The sequence below is a fragment of the Suncus etruscus genome, chromosome 3, assembly GCF_024139225.1.
Source record: "Suncus etruscus isolate mSunEtr1 chromosome 3, mSunEtr1.pri.cur, whole genome shotgun sequence".
Classification (NCBI taxonomy): Eukaryota; Metazoa; Chordata; class Mammalia; order Eulipotyphla; family Soricidae; genus Suncus; species Suncus etruscus.
This window is the reverse complement of record NC_064850.1, coordinates 101,131,900-101,152,404: the sequence shown is the minus strand read 5'-3', so window position 1 is coordinate 101,152,404 and position 20,505 is coordinate 101,131,900. Positions and strand designations below refer to the sequence as shown.

The 20,505-nt window shown below is 36.0% G+C and overlaps 1 protein-coding gene and 1 non-coding gene across 3 annotated transcripts in view; one reads left to right on the top strand and one right to left on the bottom strand.

Moving 5' to 3' along the window:
- FSTL5 (follistatin like 5) overlaps window positions 1–20,505 on the bottom strand; it is a 648,108-nt gene that overhangs the window by 155,478 nt on the left and 472,125 nt on the right. The gene's annotated exons all lie outside the window — the stretch shown is intronic.
- LOC126005337 (small nucleolar RNA U13) lies at window positions 7,909–8,012 on the top strand. Its single transcript, XR_007494470.1, has one exon. It is a non-coding gene; the product is annotated as a small nucleolar RNA U13 (small nucleolar RNA).

Below are 20,505 nucleotides of genomic sequence, written 5' to 3'. Positions count from 1 at the left end.
AGTACCAGTACCATTATTTTTCAGATTAAAACAAAACCTTCTGAAACTGTGATAGTGAACATCAACTGAGCCTATGGTATTTGTTTCTTTATCTTTAAAAAGTACCATTATTTTCTTAGGTTAAAAAAAATCTTCTGAAACTGTGATAGTGAATATCAACTGAGTCTACCATATTTGTCTCAGATTAAGAAAGACTGTAAAAAATGTTAAAACATGTTTTGAAAGTACAGACCAATTTTGATGGGCATCTTTTTTGCCAACTATGGAAACATGCTGACTAAATATATTGCTTTAAAGATGAAGATATCAGCGCAAGGGCCAAGATCACTAACCAGAGAAGACAAATTAAAATGACATCGAGGAAACAAAACTTCTAAAATCACAAAGAAAGTCTTCATCATAAGTTCCACTCCTTGACCTGTGCACAGACGGAGACCTCTAGATTTAGAGGTCTGTTTTTATCATCCAGATCAGAGAAGAAGTCTTCTATACAGCACAAAATCACCAAGGGGAGAGTAAATGAACGTGAAAGAAGTCTATATATAATCCCATGACACTATATTCCAAGAGTAGAGAAACCCTGTATCCCATTTCGGATGACCCCAATATTTACTGTGCCTATGCAGGGGGGGCAGACAAAAAACACTAACACTAAATAATTCTTTTTAATTTTTTAATTGTTTTATTTTTTATCATTTTTATCTAGATTTTTGTCAATTTCTTTGTTTTGGGGTAGATATTGAAGTAGTTGTCCATTTTTTAATTATATATTTACTTTTTCTTTCTTCTTTTCTCTTCTTCCTCTTTGCGCATTGGCATATTTCCTATCTCAAGATCATGGCAACTATGTGGTGCATATTTTTATTGCTGCAGTGCTCACTGGATATCTTATTTGATTCCTCTTTTTGAACTGTTGTGGTGTTTCACCTTCTTTTTTCCCCTTCGTCCCTCAAACCAAGGATGAGAGCCTCTAGAATGACTCTGCTCATAGTCGGTGTAGTCGATTTTTACCTCATTATATTACCTTTCTCTTCCTCAAACAAAAACCACATAACTTGAACTTTCTAGTCCTGCCTCCCAATTAGAGGGGGCAGTAATGGAGGCACCAAGACCAAAAAGCTATAAGACCACTAAGTAATAAACTAGACACAGAAGGGACCACACATGCTAGCAGCCCCTGGAGAGGAGAGTGGAGGATATGGGAGGCAGGATGGGAGCAGTTGTGGGAGGACAATTTGGTGGTGGAAGTTCTCCTGATTCAATGTAAATATGTACCTGGAATATTACTGTGAACGATATGTAAGCCACTATAAATAAAATAAAAATTAAATTAAAAAATAAGATGAAGATATCCATGCCTTCTCCAGAAAGCACAGCTTGTTAGAATTCAAAGAGGTGTGGCCCAAAAACCAAGAAAGAAAGAAAAAGAAAAAAATAAGAAAAAAGACATCATGACATAAGAGAAAAAAATGTACACAATCCAGTCTTAAAGACATAGAGAAGTGTATCTTATGAGACATTAAGAGAATAAATAGGAAAATTGAGCAAATAAAACAATCAAAGGAAGATTGAAATGAAAACTTTAGAGAACAAAAAAAAACTAAGAAAAATAATTGATGAGCTCAGAAATAAAACAAACAAGCAGGAGGTGAAATTCAAGCATTAAGAAATGTTATAGATTCATTATGTTAAAAGATCTATAAAAAAGATCAAGAGCACTCTAGCAAGTTATAGAAACAATAGAATAAATGGAAAAGCAAATTAATGTCAATGACTCAGAAGAAAGAGAAGTTAATTGTGAAAATATTAAAAAACTGTGAAATCGGCAAAAGCCGGCTCCCTGTGTGTGACACCAGGCGGGGAAAATCCGCGAAAGTACACCGGCCCAGTGGGGCTCAACTGTGAAAGACTGTGAGTGTGACCTGTCTATGTCTGTCTACTGTCCTCTTGCGTGAAACTCTTGCGAGTGGGGCAAGGAGAGGCTCCAGAAACCTCGCTCGCCCAGACGCCATTTTCAGGGAGGGACTTCAGAGCATAAAAACCGGCTAAGCTTTGCAAAAGCCGGCTCCCTGTGTGTGACACCAGGCGGAAAGTACACCGGCCCAGTGGGGCTCAACTGTGAAAGACTGTGAGTGTGACCTGTCTATGTCTGTCTACTGTCCTCTTGCGTGAAACTCTTGCGAGTGGGGCAAAAAGAGGCTCCAGAGGAGCACGGCCGCTCCGCTTCGCTACGCGGCCGTGCACTCTTTCTAAGGAAAGAACTCCATTGCAACAAGAAGGAAAAATCACACTAAGAACGGCGCTATATCACAGAAGCAAACAATTTTCTCTGGACTGTCTTCTCTGTTGCATGCTCGGGCCTAAGATTTGACCCAGTGTGAGGCTTCATCCACGGAGGACTCCCCTCCCTTAGAGGCAAGTCAGCCCATCCAGAAAGGGAGGAGCCAGAGGAGTGTGCTGCCTACATCATATAGACAATGAATACCACCACAACACGTAGAAAAACCCACAATACAAGTGTGACAATGGGGAAACAACGCCGGCCAGCATCAGACATAGAGAATGAAGATGACAATTCTGAGGACCAGATAATGACTGACCAACTAATCAACCTCTCAGATAAGGACTTTAGACTAGCAATATGGAAGATACTCAACAGACTCCAAGAAACCATGGATTGAGTTGAACAGAACACTAATAAGAACCAAGAAAATATGAAGGCAGAAATCACAAAACTCCAAACTGAAATAACATGTCAAATAACAGGACTGAAAAAGTCAGTAAACAAAGTGAATGACAAAATGGATAAGCTCTGGGACAGGGTATAAGAAGCTGAGAATAGACTTGGTGCTGTGGAAGATGAGATACATAACAATTCCATACAGCAGGAGAGATTGGACAAAACACTTAAAGCAAATGAGCAGACAATGGAAAAATTAGTCAAAGAATTGGAACAGACAAAAATAGAAGTCTATGATAAGATCAACAGAAACAACTTAAGAATCATTGGAGTCCCAGAGACCCAGGAAGAAAATTTCCAGGAAGAATCAATGGTCAAGAACATCATTAAAGAGAAACTTCCAGAGCTAAAGAATATATGTGATCAAATCCTGCATGCCTGAAGAGTACCAACCAAAAGAGACCCCAGAAAAAACACCCCAAGACACATCCTAGTCACAATGACAAATCCCACAGATAGAGACAGAATTCTGAAAACAGCAAGATCAAAAGGGGAAATCACGTTCAATCAAGCTTCCCTGAGATTTACAGCAGACCTGTCACCAGAAACACTCAATGCCAGAAAGCAGTGGTGGGATATTGTGACAAGACTGAATGAAATGAATGCTTCACCCAGAATACTATACCCAGCAAAACTCACTTTCCGGTTTGATGGAAGAATACATGGTTTCACAGACAAAAAACAGCTCAGAAACTTCACAGACACAAAACCAGTCTTAAGAGAAAAACTGAAAGACCTAATCTAAGACAAGACTACCCAAACGACACACCAAATTTTGAAATAAAGATGGCGTTAAATCCCAGGACAATTCTTTCTCTCAACGTCAATGGACTAAATGCGCCAGTTAAGAGACACAGAGTGGCTAAATGGATCAAAAAACTCAATCCAACCTTCTGCTGCCTACAAGAAACGCACCTGAATAGTCAGAACAAACATAGACTCAAAATAAAAGGCTGGAGAAAAGTTATCCAAGCAAACAACACACATAAAAAAGCTGGAGTGGCCATACTAATATCAGATAATGCAAACTTTATACTCAGGAAGGTTGTAAGGGACAAAGACGGACATTTTATATTAATCAAGGGGTACGTAGAGCAGGAAGAATTCACTCTCCTAAACATATATGCACCAAATGAGGGTCCAGCAAAATATTTAATACAACTGTTGACAAATCTGAAAAATAATATCAACAACAACACAATAATTGTGGGGGACCTTAACACGGCTTTGTCAACACTGGACAGGTCAACCAGACTGAAACCCAACAAGAATATACTAGACCTGAGGATAGAAATGGAAGAAAGAGGCCTAGTGGATATATATAGGACACTCCATCCCCAGAAACCTGGATACACATTCTTCTCCAATGTACATGGGACATTCTCCAGGATAGACTACATGCTGGCACATAAAACATACCTCCATAAGATCAAGAGGATAGAAATTTTGCAGACTACCTTCGCTGACCACAAGGCTCTGAAATTATTTGTGAACTCCAAAGGGACTCAGAAGAAACACTTTAACACCTGGAAGTTAAACAGCCTCATGCTCAATAACCAGTGGGTCCGAGATGAAATCAAGGAGGAAATAAAAAGGTTCCTGGAAACAAATGACAATAAAGACACAAACTATCAGAACTTATGGGACACAGCAAAAGCAGTACTGAGAGGAAAATGTATAGCTTTGCAAGCACACATCAGGAAGGAAGAAGGAGCTTACCTGAGTAGCTTAATGACACAGCTAATAGAACTAGAAAATGCTCAACAAAAGGACCCAAGAATAGGAAGACAGAAGGAAATAACAAAGCTGAGAGCAGAAATCAACGAAGTGGAAACTCAAAAAACAATCCGAAAGATCAACGAAAGCAGAAGTTGGTTCTTTGAAAAAATAAACAAGATTGATAGACCACTGGCAAACCTAACAAAGAAAGAGAGAGAGAGAAACTTGATAACTCGTATCAGGAATGAAAAAGGAGAGATCACTACTGATATGACAGAGATTCAAAGGGTAATCAGAAACTACTTTGAAAAACTCTATGCCACTAAAAATGAGAACCTGGAAGAAATGGATAAATTCTTGGACTCTTATAATCTTCCACGGTTGAAGGAAGAGGATGTAGCATATCTAAACACCCCCATCACCATTGATGAAATTAAAACAGTAATCAAATGTCTGCCGAAAAACAAAAGCCCAGGTCCAGATGGATTCACTAATGAATTCTATCAAACTTTCCAAGAGGAACTACTGCCAATCTTGGCAAGACTCTTTCATGAAATTGAACAAACAGAAACACTTCCAAATAGCTTTTATGAAGCCAACATCACCTTGATACCTAAACCAGACAGTGACGCTACCAAAAAAGAAAATTACAGACCAATATCACTGATGAATGCAGATGCAAAGATCCTCAACAAAATCCTGGCAAATAGGATTCACTGCCTCGTTAAGAAGATCATCCACTACGATCAAGTAGGTTTCATCCCAGGAATGCAAGGCTGGTTTAACATCCATAAATCTATCAACATAATACACAACATCAATAACAAGAAAAATAAAAACCACATGATCATATCAATAGATGCAAAGAAAGAATTTGATAAGGTCCAACACCCATTCTTGATCAAAACTCTCAGCAAGATGGGAATGGAGGGAACCTTTCTCAATATAGTGAAGGCCATCTACCACAAGCCAGTGGCAAATATTATCCTCAATGGAGAAAAACTAAAAGCCTTCCCTCTAAATTCTGGAACAAGACAAGGCTGTCCTCTCTCACCACTCCTATTCAACATAGCACTGGAAGTACTTGCTATAGCGATTAGGCAAGAAAAGGATATCAAGGGAATCCAGATAGGAAAGGAAGAAGTCAAGCTCTCATTGTTTGCAGATGACATGATACTCTACTTAGAAAGCCCTAAAGACTCTATCAAAAAGCTCCTAGAAACAACAGACTCATATAGCAAGGTGGCAGGCTACAAAATTAACACACAAAAATCAATGGCCTTTCTATATACCAATAGTAATAAGGATGAAATGGACATTAAGAAAACAACCCCATTCACAATAGTGCCACACAAACTCAAGTATCTTGGAATCAACTTGACTAAATATGTGAAGGACCTATACAAAGAAAACTCTGCTCCAAGAAATAAGAGAGGAGACACGGAAATGGAAACGCATACCCTGCTCATGGATTGGCAGGATTAACATCATCAAAATGTCAATACTCCCCAAGGCATTATACAGATTTAATGCCATCCCTCTAAAGATACCCATGACATTCTTCAAAGAAGTGGATCAGACACTTTTGAAATTCATTTGGAACAATAAACACCCTCGAATAGCTAAAGCAATCATTGGGAAAAAGAATATGGGAGGAATTACTTTCCCCAACTTTAAACTGTACTACAAAGCAACAGTTATCAAAACAGCATGGTATTGGAATAAGGATAGGTCCTCAGATCAGTGGAATAGGCTTGAATACTCAGAAAATGTTCCCCAGAGATACAACCACCTAATTTTTGATAAAGGAGCAGGAAATCCTAAATGGAGCAGGGAAAGCCTCTTCAACAAGTGGTGTTGGCACAATTGGATAGCCACTTGCAAAAAATTAAACTTAGACCCCCAGCTAACATCATATACAAAGGTAAAATCCAAATGGATTAAAGACCTCGATATCAGCCCCAAAACCATAAGATATATAGAACAGCACATAGGCAAAACACTCCAGGACATTACAGGCATCTTCAAGGAGGAAACTGCACTCTCCAAGCAAGTGAAAGCAGAGATTAACAGATGGGAATATATTAAGCTGAGAAGCTTCTGCACCTCAAAGGAAATAGTGCCCAGGATACAAGAGCCACCCACTGAGTGGGAGAAACTATTCACCCAATACCCATCAGATAAGGGGCTAATCTCCAAAATATACAAGGCACTGACAGAACTTTATAAGAAAAAAACATCTAACCCCATCAAAAAATGGGGAGAAGAAATGAACAGACACTTTGACAAAGAAGAAATACACATGGCCAAAAGACACATGAAAAAATGTTCCACATCACTAATCATCAGGGAGATGCAAATCAAAACAACGATGAGATACCACCTCACACCCCAGAGAATGGCACACATCACAAAGAATGAGAATAAACAGTGTTGGCGGGGATGTGGAGAGAAAGGAACTCTTATCCACTGCTGGTGGGAATGCTGTCTAGTTCAACCTTTATGGAAAGCAATATGGAGATTCCTCCAAAAACTTGAAATCGAGCTCCCATATGATCCAGCTATACCACTCCTAGGAATATACCCTAGGAACACAAAAATACAATACAAAAACCCCTTCCTTACACCTATATTCATTGCAGCTCTATTTACCATAGCAAGACTCTGGAAACAACCAAGATGCCCTTCAACAGACGAATGGCTAAAGAAACTGTGGTACATATACACAATGGAATATTATGCAGCTGTCAGGAGAGATGAAGTCATGAAATTTTCCTATACATGGATGTACATGGAATCTATTATGCTGAGTGAAATAAGTCAGATATAGAGAGAAAAACGCAGAATGGTCTCACTCATCTATGGGTTTTAAAAAAAATGAAAGACACCCTTGTAATAATAATTTTCAGACACAAAAGAGAAAAGAGCTGGAAGTTCCAGCTCACCTCAGGAAGCTCACCACAAAGAGTGATGAGTTTAGTTAGGGAAATAACTACATTTTGAACTGTCCTAATAATGAGAATGTATGAGGAAAATGGAGAGCCTGTCTAGAGTACAGGCGGGGGTCGGGTGGGGCGAAGGGAGACTTGGGACATTGGTGATGGGAATGTTGCACTGGTGATGGGTGGTGTTCTTTACATGACTGAAACCCAAACACATTCATGTATGTAATTAAGGTGTTTAAATAAATTTAAAAAAATTCTTCCATAAAAAAAAAACTGTGAAATCTAATACATGTCATGAGTAAAGAAAATATTATGATAATTGGTATTCTAAAGAGACAATGTAAAAGAAAAATATATTAGACAGTTTATTATATGGAATAGTAGCTGAAAATATCTTAAATATGAGGAAGCGTGATAACAAAAAAATCTGAGAGTAGAAACACAGGTAATTCTGAATAGTTAATAGAGTATCTGTTTATTTAAATGTGTAGAATCCTAAATGAGATCATTTTCCATTGCATGAATAGGATGGTTGAGTATTCACCTGTTTGTGTTTTATGTGCCTCCCTTAAATCTTGTTATGATATTGGCTCATTACCTGTATGACATGCAAAAGAAAAAAAAAACACTACACTGAACATAAGGCAGAAATTCTATAAAGAATTCAGACAGGGGCCAGAGATATAGCATGGAGGTAGGGCATTTGTCTTGCATGCAGAAGGACGGTGGTTCAAATCCTGGAATCCCATATGGAATATGGTCCCCTGAGCCTGCCAGGAGTGATTTCTGAGCATTGAGCCAGGAATAACCCCTGAGTGCTGCCGGGTGTGATTCATTAAAACAAAAACAAAACAAAACAAAACAAAAAAGGATTCAGACAAAGGAACACTCTCTAGAATGGTTAGATTTGAAACTATAAATTATAAGAATAATCTTATCATAGCTTTCATTAGACTGCTCATCAGAAAGTCTTCTAGAGAGAAAGTAATGAAATGAAATACTCAACATATTCACAGACAAAAATATCCATTAATAATATTATTATTATATCTTGCAAGTCTCATATATGATGAAAAATAAGTCTTCCCCCCAAAATACAATACTAAACTACTTCTTTAAAAAATAAAAATGAGAGGATGGACTCTCAGGCTGGGAAGAGGCCAGTACTCTTTATCTACTTGTTTACTCTCAACGGCCTCTTAGCCTCTTCCTTCTTTTATTGTGTAATTTTGATTGCTAGCATACTAGGTTTCTGATTAGTTCCTAAAACAGTGACAATTGAGTCCACTTTCTTAAGCTAGATTGTTTATTTTCCCCACTCTTTATCTTTTCTCCTCTTTGTGAACTGTTCAATAAGGTATTTTGGTGAAAGAGTCCCTCTCCATCTTTCCTTCCCTTTGTTATTTGTTAAATAAGGAAATTTGTAGAAGTGTCTCTCCATTTAATGTTTATATAAGAACCAAGTCAATTGAATTGTTGGACTTGTTCTAGTATCTCCATAGGCACCAATCTTGACATGTGATACTGTTCTTCCTTTGCATAGGTACATTAAAATGGGAAATTATATACAAACACATTCTTATAGAGATGGAAACACACAAATTTTCTTAAATGGTGACAATTGTGTCCACTGTCTTAAGTTAGATGGTTTATTTTCCCCACTTTTTATCTTTTTTTCTCTTTGTGAACTGTTCAATAAGGAATGTTGGTAAAAGAGTCCCTTAGTTTAATGCTTATGTTTGAACCAGGTCACAGGGATTGTTCAACTTGTTCCTGCGGCCCCCTTATGCGCTGATAACGCCAGGTGGTATGCCTGGAACCCAGAGTCTGTCTTATGCCAATAAACTTCTGGGGTGAGGCCTTTTTGTAATCAGGTCAAGGATTTTTTTTTCCATTTTCTCCATTTTTCTGGATCTATGCAAACAATGATGACTGCCACTATCACACCTTTACTATATATATATATTTTTTACTCATCCTTTAAGGAAAATAATACAACTTACTGAACTTAAAAACAAATTACTGTAGTAGAATGCCTGTCTCGAATACAGGCAGGGGATGGAAAGGGGGGAGGGGGGAATGTTGCACTGGTGAAGGGGGTGTTCTGGTTATGACTGTAACCCAAATATGATCATGTTACTTAAATAAAAAAAAAAGTTCAGAACCAGATAGATGTAAGGTGTAAGGCCATATTGCACGTGGCCCACAAATGGTACCTGGAGTACATCTAGAAGTGATTCCTTATTACAAATACTTAAGTAAGCCCTGAAAACAGGTCTGGCCAAAATAAAAAAAATGCACAAACAAAAAAAAATGTGCATTATTGGAGCCAGAGTGCAGAGGCAGAGAGGTTGGTTGTTTGCCTTGAATGTGGCTGACTCAGAACAGACAAGGGTTTTATCCCCAGCATCCCAAATGGTCCCCCAGCCAAGAGCAATTTCTGAGCTCAGAGCCAGGAGTAACTCCTGAGTGCTGCCAGGTGTGTCCCCCCAAAAAAAATTAATAGAAAAAAAGTGCATTATCACGTTGAAGTCCTATCTTTATCTACATTACTAATATAATTGGTCATAGAATTGAAGGAGTGAAAAATTTCATATTGAACTTTATATGCCAACAGAGATCATTTATTTTGAAAAAATTTATATTTAATACATTGGTATCAATTAATGATCTAAAGACTATCTCAGCTCAGATAAATGAATGACATAAAAACTATTTAAACTTAGTGACAAGCTGCACATTTAAAAATAGGTTATGTTTTCCTGGAATACATATTATAAGATATAAATGATGATTGATGGAAGCCTGAATTAAAAAGTCAATAATTCTCCAGAGAACATTTCAAGCCATTTGTTACAGTCATTTTTAGTTAGGAAGTGCACTCTGAACTTGTCTTTCCTTTCCACTGGCAGTGCCTGTAAAAAGAAATTAATGAAGACCATCACAGGGTTTCAGATTGGATTTAGAATTTAATTTATATGCACTATCATGCAAATCTTCAAATGATCTTAATTATAATTTAAGCAAATGGTAATAATTAACAGTAAGTTTCTATACACTAAAAACTTACTAACACTATTTGATTCCTTACTGATATAACTTGAGAACCAATGTATATTGTTGATTTCATTTTATATATATTAAATTCAATCAAATATAAAATTCAAAATAAAATTTTGATATAAATATATAAGCAAATAGCTTATATTACTCACCATTATTTAATGAGTTAGGTTTGGTTCTATAAGGTATAGTTATTCCAACACATTTTTTTTTCTGAAAGCTTTGTCGTCTATTTATAATTGACAGTAACTATTAGCTCAACTTTAATAATATACAGGCATGAATCAAATAGGTCTGTGTCAGTTACCTGGTTTTCAAGGTAGCTCTTATTTGGTAGTCACTATATGGTAGCTCAGAACTCCATCATGGTGGGTTATAGACAGACATTGACCTCTAGATCTGATGGGCAGCAAAGTTTGGCTGATAGTGGCCCACAAAGGTAATACCCAGTAGGCATCCTTTAATCCAGTAGGACCCTTAACTGCATTTCACATGCCAGGTGATGTACAATAGAATTAATCAGGGGTTTTCTGAATGTATGGTTCAAGTAGTTATTTACATGTACAATGACAGGTAACAAGTCCAGTAGTCTCTTTGCAGTTGTGTCTCAGCCACAAGCTAACCCAGGTACTTTTCAGAGGTTGGAGGGGATTTTAGGATTAGTTATGTCATTGACTGTGATCTAATATATATGTCTCCACCAGTAAGGCCATCTAAATGCCATGTGACAGTATTTTCAACTCCTTTTTATACACTATCATGAATTCACTCCCACTCCAATGCTGTAAGTACTGGGTTATAGACATGGGGTGCCAGGTATTAAGGTTCCAGTTTAGAACCTTAGCAATTTATTCCTGAATATAACTGAATTGACTATGAAAGAGTTTCCTTTATGGCCAGGTTTTATCTTCTGATTATTCCTTGCCTACATGAAAATCTGTTACATTTTTAAAGAAAGGTCTATATAGTTTTTATTTCTTTATTTATACTATCTTTATTTAAGCATCTTTATTACAAATATGATTGTGATTAGGTTTCAGTCATGTAAAGAATACCACCCTTCACCAGTGCAATATTCCCACTACCAAAGTCCCAAATCTCCCTCCATCCCACCCCACCCCAACATGAACTCTAGACAGGCTTTCCAGTTCCCTCATTCATTCACATGGTTATGGTAGTTCTCAGTGTAGTTATTTCTATAACTGCACTCACCACTCTTTATGGTGAGCTTCATGAATTGAGCTAGAAGTTCCAGCCCTCCTCTTATTGTCTCAGGATTGTTGCAAAAATGACTTTTATTTTTCTTAAAACCCATAGATGAGTGAAACTACTATGCATCTCTCTCTCCCTCTGACTTATTTCACTCAGCATGATAAATTACATGTACATCCATGTATAGGAAAAATTTATAACTTCATCTCTCCTGACAGCAGCATAATATTCCATTGTGTATATGTACCAGTTTCTTTAGTCATTCATCTGTTGAAGGGCATTTTGGTTGTTTCCATAGTCTGGCTATGGTAAATAGTGCTGCAATAAATATAGGTGTGAGGAAGGGGTTTTTGTGTTGTATTCTTGTGATCCTAGGGTATATTCCTATGAGTGGAATAGCTGGGTCTAATGGAAGCTCAATTTCCAATTCATGGAGGAATCTCCACATCACTTTCCATAGAGGTTGGACTAGACAGCATTCCCACTAGCACTGGATAAGAGTTCCTTTCTCTCCACATCCCCACCAGCACTGATTGTTCTCGTTCTTTGTTATGTGTGCCAATCTCTGTGGTGTGCAATGTTATCTCATCATTGTTTTGATTTGCATCTCCCTGATGATTAGTGATGAGGAGCATTTTTTCATGGGCCTTTTGGCCATTTGTATTTCTTTTTTATCAACGTGTCTGTTCACTTCATTTTTTCATTTTAATCTCTTTATTAATCATTTAGCACCATAATTTTTAAATTAATATCTTTTCTTTAATATATTTTTTATTTAAACACCTTGATTACATACATGATTGTGTTGTTTGGGTTTCAGTCATGTAAAGAACACCACCCATCACCAGTGCAACGTTCCTATCACCAATGTCCCAAATTTCCCTCCTCCCCACCCAATCCCCGCCTGTACTCTAGACAGGCTTTCCATTTCCCTCATACATTCTCATTATTAGGTCAGTTCAAAATGTAGTTATTTCTCTAACTAAACTCATCACTCTTTGTGGTGAGCTTCCTGAAGTGAGCTGTAACTTTCAACTCTTTTCTCTTTTGTGTCTGAAAATTATTATTGCAAGAATGTCTTTTATTTTTCTCTCATTTCATATCTTAGATTTTTTCAATATTTTAATAATTTAAATATATATAATATTACTATTAACATTTTAATTAATTATATTTGATTTATAAGTTGCCAATTTTCAGTACATGCTTCTTTGTGTATATTTATTTTATAATTAAATTTAGGGCCAGAGAGTTGGTGCTAGCGGTAAGGCATCTGCCTTGTGAGCGCTAGCTTAGGATGGACCTAGGTTCGATCCTCCTGGCCTACCATATGGTCCCTCCAAGCCAGGGATGATTTCTTTTTTGGTTTTTTTTTTTTTTTTTTTGGTCACACCCGGCAGTGCTCAGGGGTTATTCCTGGCTCCAGGTTCAGAAATTGCTCCTGGCAGGCACGGGGGACCATATGGGGCACCGGGATTTGAATGATGACCTCCTACATGAAAGGCAAACGCCTTACCTCCATGCTATCTCTCCGGCCCCACCAGGGGTGATTTCTAAGTGCATCGCCAGGTGTAACCCCTGAGAGTCAAACGGGTGTGGCCCCCCCAAAAACCCAAAAACAAACAAGCAAACAAAAAAATAATATGATCAAATTTAAAAAGTAATTTCAATCATGTGTGTATTTGACTATTTTCAAGACCTGAACTCTAAAATTACTCAATATCTTGGTTTGTAAAAAGGAGAATATTAGAAAGATGGATAAAGAAATTAATTTAGCAAAATACTACACCCAGAAATATTTGAAAAGAGTATATATAAATTATTCTTAAAGGTAAAATAATTTAAATTTTATCATATCATTAAATATTGTTCATGAATAAAATGCATATATTTGCATTATTTGAATTCCTTTATATTGTAAGCAAAGTTTATTTGGTTACATATATTTTTTTTCAAGAGTCTGAACCAAACTACTGTCACCAGTAATTTTTTTTTCAGTGCTATAATTTGTTTTTTTTTCATTGTAAGAATTTATTCAAGAGACAAAATTGATTAACATATTGAGGTGAACTAGCATAACATAATATAGTAACATAACATATAATATAATTGATATAATATAATAATACATGTAAGTCAAAGAACATTTCTGATTAAAACACAATTGTTTTTTTGATCATAATGGCTTATATATCTTTCACAGTAGTATCTTAGGTACATATTATGATTTTATCAGGGGAATACCATCACCAAATATGTCCTTCCCCCATCCCAGTTCCCTTTCTGCAACCCATATACCCCATCCTCATCCCCCTGGGCTGCTAGAGTAGGTGGTCCCCTCTTTGTCTAGCTTACTATTAGTGATCATATATCTGTTTGGTCCTGTTACCCTCCCTTGTTTCCCCCTGTATTTAAGAGGTGGAGCTAGATAAATCGAGTTATGTGGTTTTGTTTGAAGAAAAGAAAAGCAATAGATTAGGGTACAAAATAAGAGAAGAAAAAAAAAAGTAGTCAAATATGCTGAAAATGGGCGGAGTCCTTCTAGAGGCTTTCAACCTCAGTTTGAAAGAGGATGTGAAAAAGGTAATTGAAACACCACAACAATACATAAAGAAATATCAAATAAAATACCCAGTGAGCGCTACAGCAATAAAGACAAGCACCACTCAATAGTCTCGGTTCTGAAATCAAATCATGCTGGAGTACAAAAATAAAGAGAAAGATAAGATAAAATAAAATAAAATAATATTGGAGACATCAACTTCAATCTCTACACCAAAATAAAGACGTCAAAAGAAATCGATCAATTGATAAATAAATATGTGGAAAAATGATTGTTTTGTGCTTTTTCCTTCTTCTTTTCTTTTTCCCCCTGCATAGGCACAGTAACTATTTGGGATATTGTAGAGGGAATTCCCTTGGCCTAGGAGATAGAGGGTTTCTCCACCCCTGAAGTATACTGTCATGGGATTAACTATAGACTCCTTGCATGATCATTTACTCTCCCCTCGGTGCTTTCGTGGTGTATGGAAGACTTCTGCTTCGTCTTGGATGGTAACATCAGACCTCTGTATCCAGTGATCTTGGTGACTATGCAGCTCAAGTAATGGAGCTTATGATGAAGTCATTCTTTGTGGTTCTAGCAGTTATGCTTCTTCAGTGTCATTTTAATCCATCTTCTGTAGTTGGTGGTCTTGGTCATTATGTTGTTCCTAGGATGGAACCTGGGATAAGGTCTTTCATTATGTTTCCGGAAGACCCGTTTCAGATGCGGTTGTCTCAGTCAGACCTCTGAGATTGGAGATCTTGTTTGTTGAACAAATCGTAGACCAAAAGCTAGGCTAGAGCTTTTTGTTGCTGTTGTTGGTGGTGGTGGTCCTGGATGCGTACTGTTCAGTCCTGGTTGTAACAACCAGTCATCTGTATATAGTGATCTTGGCTTTTACACAGATCAAGGGTGATATATTTTCTGATTTTGGCTTATTGTTAGCTGATGAGGAAGGACAACTTGCCACACCTCACAAGGAAATTTCAAAAGACAATGGGGAGGCCTATATTTCATCATAAGTATAGACCTATATAACACAACCTCTTATCCTGTTTTTCCCCAAAAATAAAGTGATCTCCGGTATCACTTTCTCCCTTTTACTTTTTGTTTTCTTTTTTATTCTTGTGAGTTTTTTTTGTTTGTTTGTTTTGCATTGTTTTGTTTTAGTTTTTGTTTTTTGATTTGATTTGTTTTTCCTTCTTTTGGGTCACTCCTTGCGGCACTCGGAGGGTGCTCCTGGTTTTATGTTTGGAGAACGCCCCGAGAGACCACGGGGGACCATGGGGGATGCCAGGTTCTGAGCCTCTGTCCTTCTACAGAAAGGACAGATGCCTTGTCTCCATGCTATCTCTCCAGGCCCCACTTTATTTCTTTAATTACATCTTTTTTTTTTATAATTACGTCTCTTATTTAATCTTTTTTTTATTTCTTTAGATATGTGTGAGCATATATATTCTTAGTTTTTGCCAAGTGTCTGTTTTCTTTCTCTCCAACCCCAAATCCACCAGCAATATATTGTAGCACCACTTCCTCCTGCAAAGCATATTAAACAAAGGGGAAATTGTACGTGTAAAATAAGCTCTTATCTACTAGGGATAAGAACTCATACTTAGAGTCAGAAAGAAGAGACTGAAAAGGATAATTTCACTCATTTACAGATTCAAAAAAAAGCAAGAAACTAAAATATTGCCAATGTAAACATCTTTGGAAATTCTGATCTAGGGAGATGTGAGGGGACTTGGGATAAGGGTGGAGGTGCTATATCGTGGAAAATTGAGAGTGGGAAGGGTGCAGCAGCATGGCAATTATGAGAATAATATTTTACCATTAAGTAGTACCCTTAAGTATTATTTAGAAAATAAAACAGTACCCACACCAGAAGTGAGATAGGTCAACGCATATGTCTCTACAAATTTTTATTGTAAATTAATTTTCTTGTAATTCACTATAAATGAGTGATTTGTCTGATATTAGGAGAGATCTCATGGGATTATTTAAATCTAATTAACACTTCTAATCTCATATAATAAAGGATGTAATTGGGTTTTTTAAATCTTTGGAGCTGACCTTTTTTCTGTCTTTTAGTATTCTCTGCTATTTCTCTAGAACTATGACAGTGCTGACAAAATCTGTCTTTGAAAAGCAAAATCTGGCTATTCTGCACTAAAAGCAGATGTAACTGACCACACAATAATTTCTTTCTAACAAAATATAAGCTTAAGATGAATTGTCCAGTCACCGGTAAAAAAAACAATTAAACACGAGGTTTCTCTCCTTTGGTCGGTGCTATTATCCTCATTCTTTTGAAGGATTCTATCACTGCTCTTCCACAAATTATTCATACAGCTGCAACTGTTCGAAAAGGTCCTAAGAAAGCTTGAGGGTAAGAATATAAATGTCTCTGAAGTAGTGCTGACTCACAGCAGCATCTGGATTGTTCTGTTTTTATTATGACTTCTTTTTGTCATTAAAAGAACATTCCTATGAAAAATTACAGACTAGGCTTAATAAATATTTTAAATGCGACTGAGCCTGTCCGATGCCTTTTGTCTCTGACATTATTAAAGCCATCAATTTCTCTTTAACTTTGTCCCAAAGCAGTCTCTTTATATTCATGACTTCCACACTGCCTCTTGTCAATATTACAAAACTCCAATCACATTATTGCAGCCTTCATAAAAGTGTAAAGGATGCAACAAATATTGGAAGCAAAATATAAATTAGCAGTGCTATATTTTGGCCATAAACTTTTGTAATATTTTTAAAATGAGATCTTACTTATCCTACAGTAGTGTAACAATTCACAACTTTTTGTTCGTTTGTTTTAGGGTCAAAGTTGGAGGTATTCAGTGCTTTCTCCTGACTTGAAACAAAGGGATCTCTCTGGTAGGCTAAGGGTACCACACAGAGTGCGAGGAAACAAACCTACATGAAACCTCAATCAGCCACTTGGTGGGAAATCACATTATCTGCTGTACTATCTCCATAAACCTTGAATCATACTTTCTTTAAATTTTTTTTATAAAGAATAGTATTCTTTATTAAGATCTGTTCACTTAAAAAGTTAGCGTCCTTTCTATTCCCCAATTTCAAAATCTTTGCAGCCACCATTTTCAGAAATGTTATCTGAAACAAAAACATTTCAGAACAATTATACATAACAGTTATTTCTTCAAATCTATGAAATAGAGTAAGAACCAATGCAGACAAAATTTATTTAATATATGGGACATAGCATATTATACTTTATAGTTTTGATTACAGTATATATTTATATAATATATCTTTTTCTATGGGAGAGGTGCTGCATGATTATGCTAGACCTGCTTAGGAAGGTGTTTTGGCTCTGCATTCAGTAATCACTCTTGATGGGGCTCAGATGATCATGTGCACTACCAAATATTGAGCCCTTATCAGTTGCAGATGGCAAGAATTGCCCTGGGATTATCTTTCTGGTCACTACATTATATGATTTTCAAATCTTAAATTAATATTGAGACAAGAATTATGCAGTGGATAAGAGAACTCTGTCCAACTTAAAAATTGAGTACATCTCAAGTACTCTTACTCAAAGAAATAAAATTTCAGCACTGAGTCTCTAATTTCTAATTCCTACATCTTTACAATTTGAAAAGAAATATGTACAGAAAGTTGATAGCCTTCCTGTAATTGACAGGAAGGTATTAGCAATTTGATTTTGATTTTCAGAAATAATCCTTCTTACCCAAAATATAGAATAACTGGAGGTTACTAGGAGAAATATCGCACATATTTAACTTCAATAGACAATTCCAACTGATTAGTAAAAAAAAGGCATCTAAAAGAATATGGCTCTATTATAAAGACTATTCTAATTATCAATATATTTTAGTACTAAAAATTTTGGGTAAAATACTTTTATATTTCAAACTTGTTTACTAAGATTTAAACATAAAGCCTAGAAAATTTTCCAAATGATGAGTACATTTATTCAAAGCTGCTACTAAATGTATTATAAACTTATCATGTATATATATCTTACTTAACTTAAATGTATTCTATTGCACACCTAAATAATACATGTATTCTGTGATTAGGATGTAAGAAAAGTATAAAATTAATTATAGACCTACATATCTAAGTGCTATTTTATATGATATAAACTGTATAAAAAGTGGATAATGTTATAAAGTTTGCCCACAATGTATCTCAGAGATTGTTCTAGTAATAATGCTTCATAGTTTCTTCATTTTTAGAATAAATTAAAGAACATCATGACACACAAGATCATAACATACAAAATACATTTTACTACATATGATTAATTAAGAGAAATGTTTTAAGTCACAAGATAGAGCTAACTCTATGATACCTAGGATCTCCTACTTAGTTTTTAATTATGAAGTGAACATAATGATACTAATCAATGATGGCACTTTAAAATGTAAACTATTGAGCTGAACAGTAGATGTGTGGTAGATAGAGCTCATACCTTAATATCCCTGACACCTAGATAGTGGAGAGTTAGTCAAACAGGTAAGGCATTTGCCTGTTTGGAGCTACGTCAGGTTTGATCCCTGCTACATGCCATGTGGTCCCCCACCCAGACCAGTAGTAATTCCTGAGTTCTGAGCCAAGAGTAAATCCTGAACACTGCTAGTTATGGCCCTAAAACAAAACAAAAACAAAAGCAAAAGATTTTGTTCATCCCACATGTTCTGAGTCTACTAGGAAGAGTCTTTTAGTACGTGATCCTATAATAAGATGTGGCCTTAGTACTTAGCCAGGAATAAACATGAGCCTATACTAAGTTGTGGCCCTCCTAAAACAAAATAGAAATATAAACTATGTAGACAAAGGAAAATATTTATCAAAAAGTATTGTTGGTGTTACTCATGGGAAGATCTGTTTTTCAAAAAGGATTTGTAGAGTCAAAAATATAAATTATCCAGAGATTTTTGTAATGCAAATTACCTTATATAAAATTTATAAGTATCTATTTATTAGTGCTAGGAATATAATGTAATGTTAAAATATGTGCTTTGAATGCTGTGAAGTTATAAATTTGATCTCTAGTAATATAAACCCAAACAAAACTGCATAATCTTTTTCTGGAGGAGTATGGGCCACACCCAGCTATGCTCAGGGGTTACTCCTGGCTCTGTGCTCAGGAATCACATCTGGCAGTCTCTGAAGACCATATGGGATGCCAGAAGTGAGTCTAGATCTGTCTGGGGTGAGCCGCATGCAAGGCCAATGCCCTACCCACCGTGCTATTGCTCTGGTCTCAAAACTGCATAATCTTAAAGGGCTAAATTAATTTTAATTAGATGTAGTCAACTAGATAATAATTTCATGTAGGAGACACTTCTACAAATATATATTTTTATTATAAATTGAACTCTGGTTACCTTCTAAACATAATTTCTTAATTTTGACATGAGTTTCTTAAATAGAATTATATATGTGGGGCTTGAGTGATAGTATAAAGGATAGGGCTTTTGCTTTTCATGTAGCTGACTGGAGCTCAATCCCTGGAATCCTATATGGTCTCCAGTGCCCACTAGGAATGATTCCTGAACACAGAGCCAAGAGTAAGTCCTGAGCACTACTGAGAATAGGGGCAAATGAATCTATCCCCTCCAGAGAATTGTAAGTGAAATTTACCACCATAAACTAATAAAAGTAGTTAATGCTTCAATCTAAATGTCATATAATTTTCACAAAATATCGTGCTTTATTTAAGACCTTTTGCAAATAAGACCACCACTGCAGATGTAGTTAAATTAGAAACCTGTGAATCATTATTTATTTCCCCCTAAATTTTACAGCAAATGACCCAACCAATCTACAACATATTAATTTACCAGAGCAAATGCATATCTAATTGTTTCAAACTTCATGTTTTATTTCTACCCTTACTCAAAAAGCTCTAAACATCTAAACTTAGAATAACTTTTAAACTTATAAATTTGTAAACTTGTAAGTTTGCCAATATCTTGGTAAATAGTGAAATTTGTGTTTTTAATTAATCACATGTTCATTTCTTTCTCTCCTATTTACTCAATTATTACTGATTTTTCTTTATCCTTCATTTTAATTTACTCTTTCATTTACTTTCTTTGTATCTTCATCTGCTCTATTTTTCACAAATGTTTTTAGTTTCACTTTTAATTTCTTTATCTTAATAAATATTAACTTTATTTATTCTATGCTGATAAAACTAGGAAATATATCAAAACAGTTTTAATAAATACAATTTTGATAACAAGATAGCCTAAAGGGAAACAATAAATCAA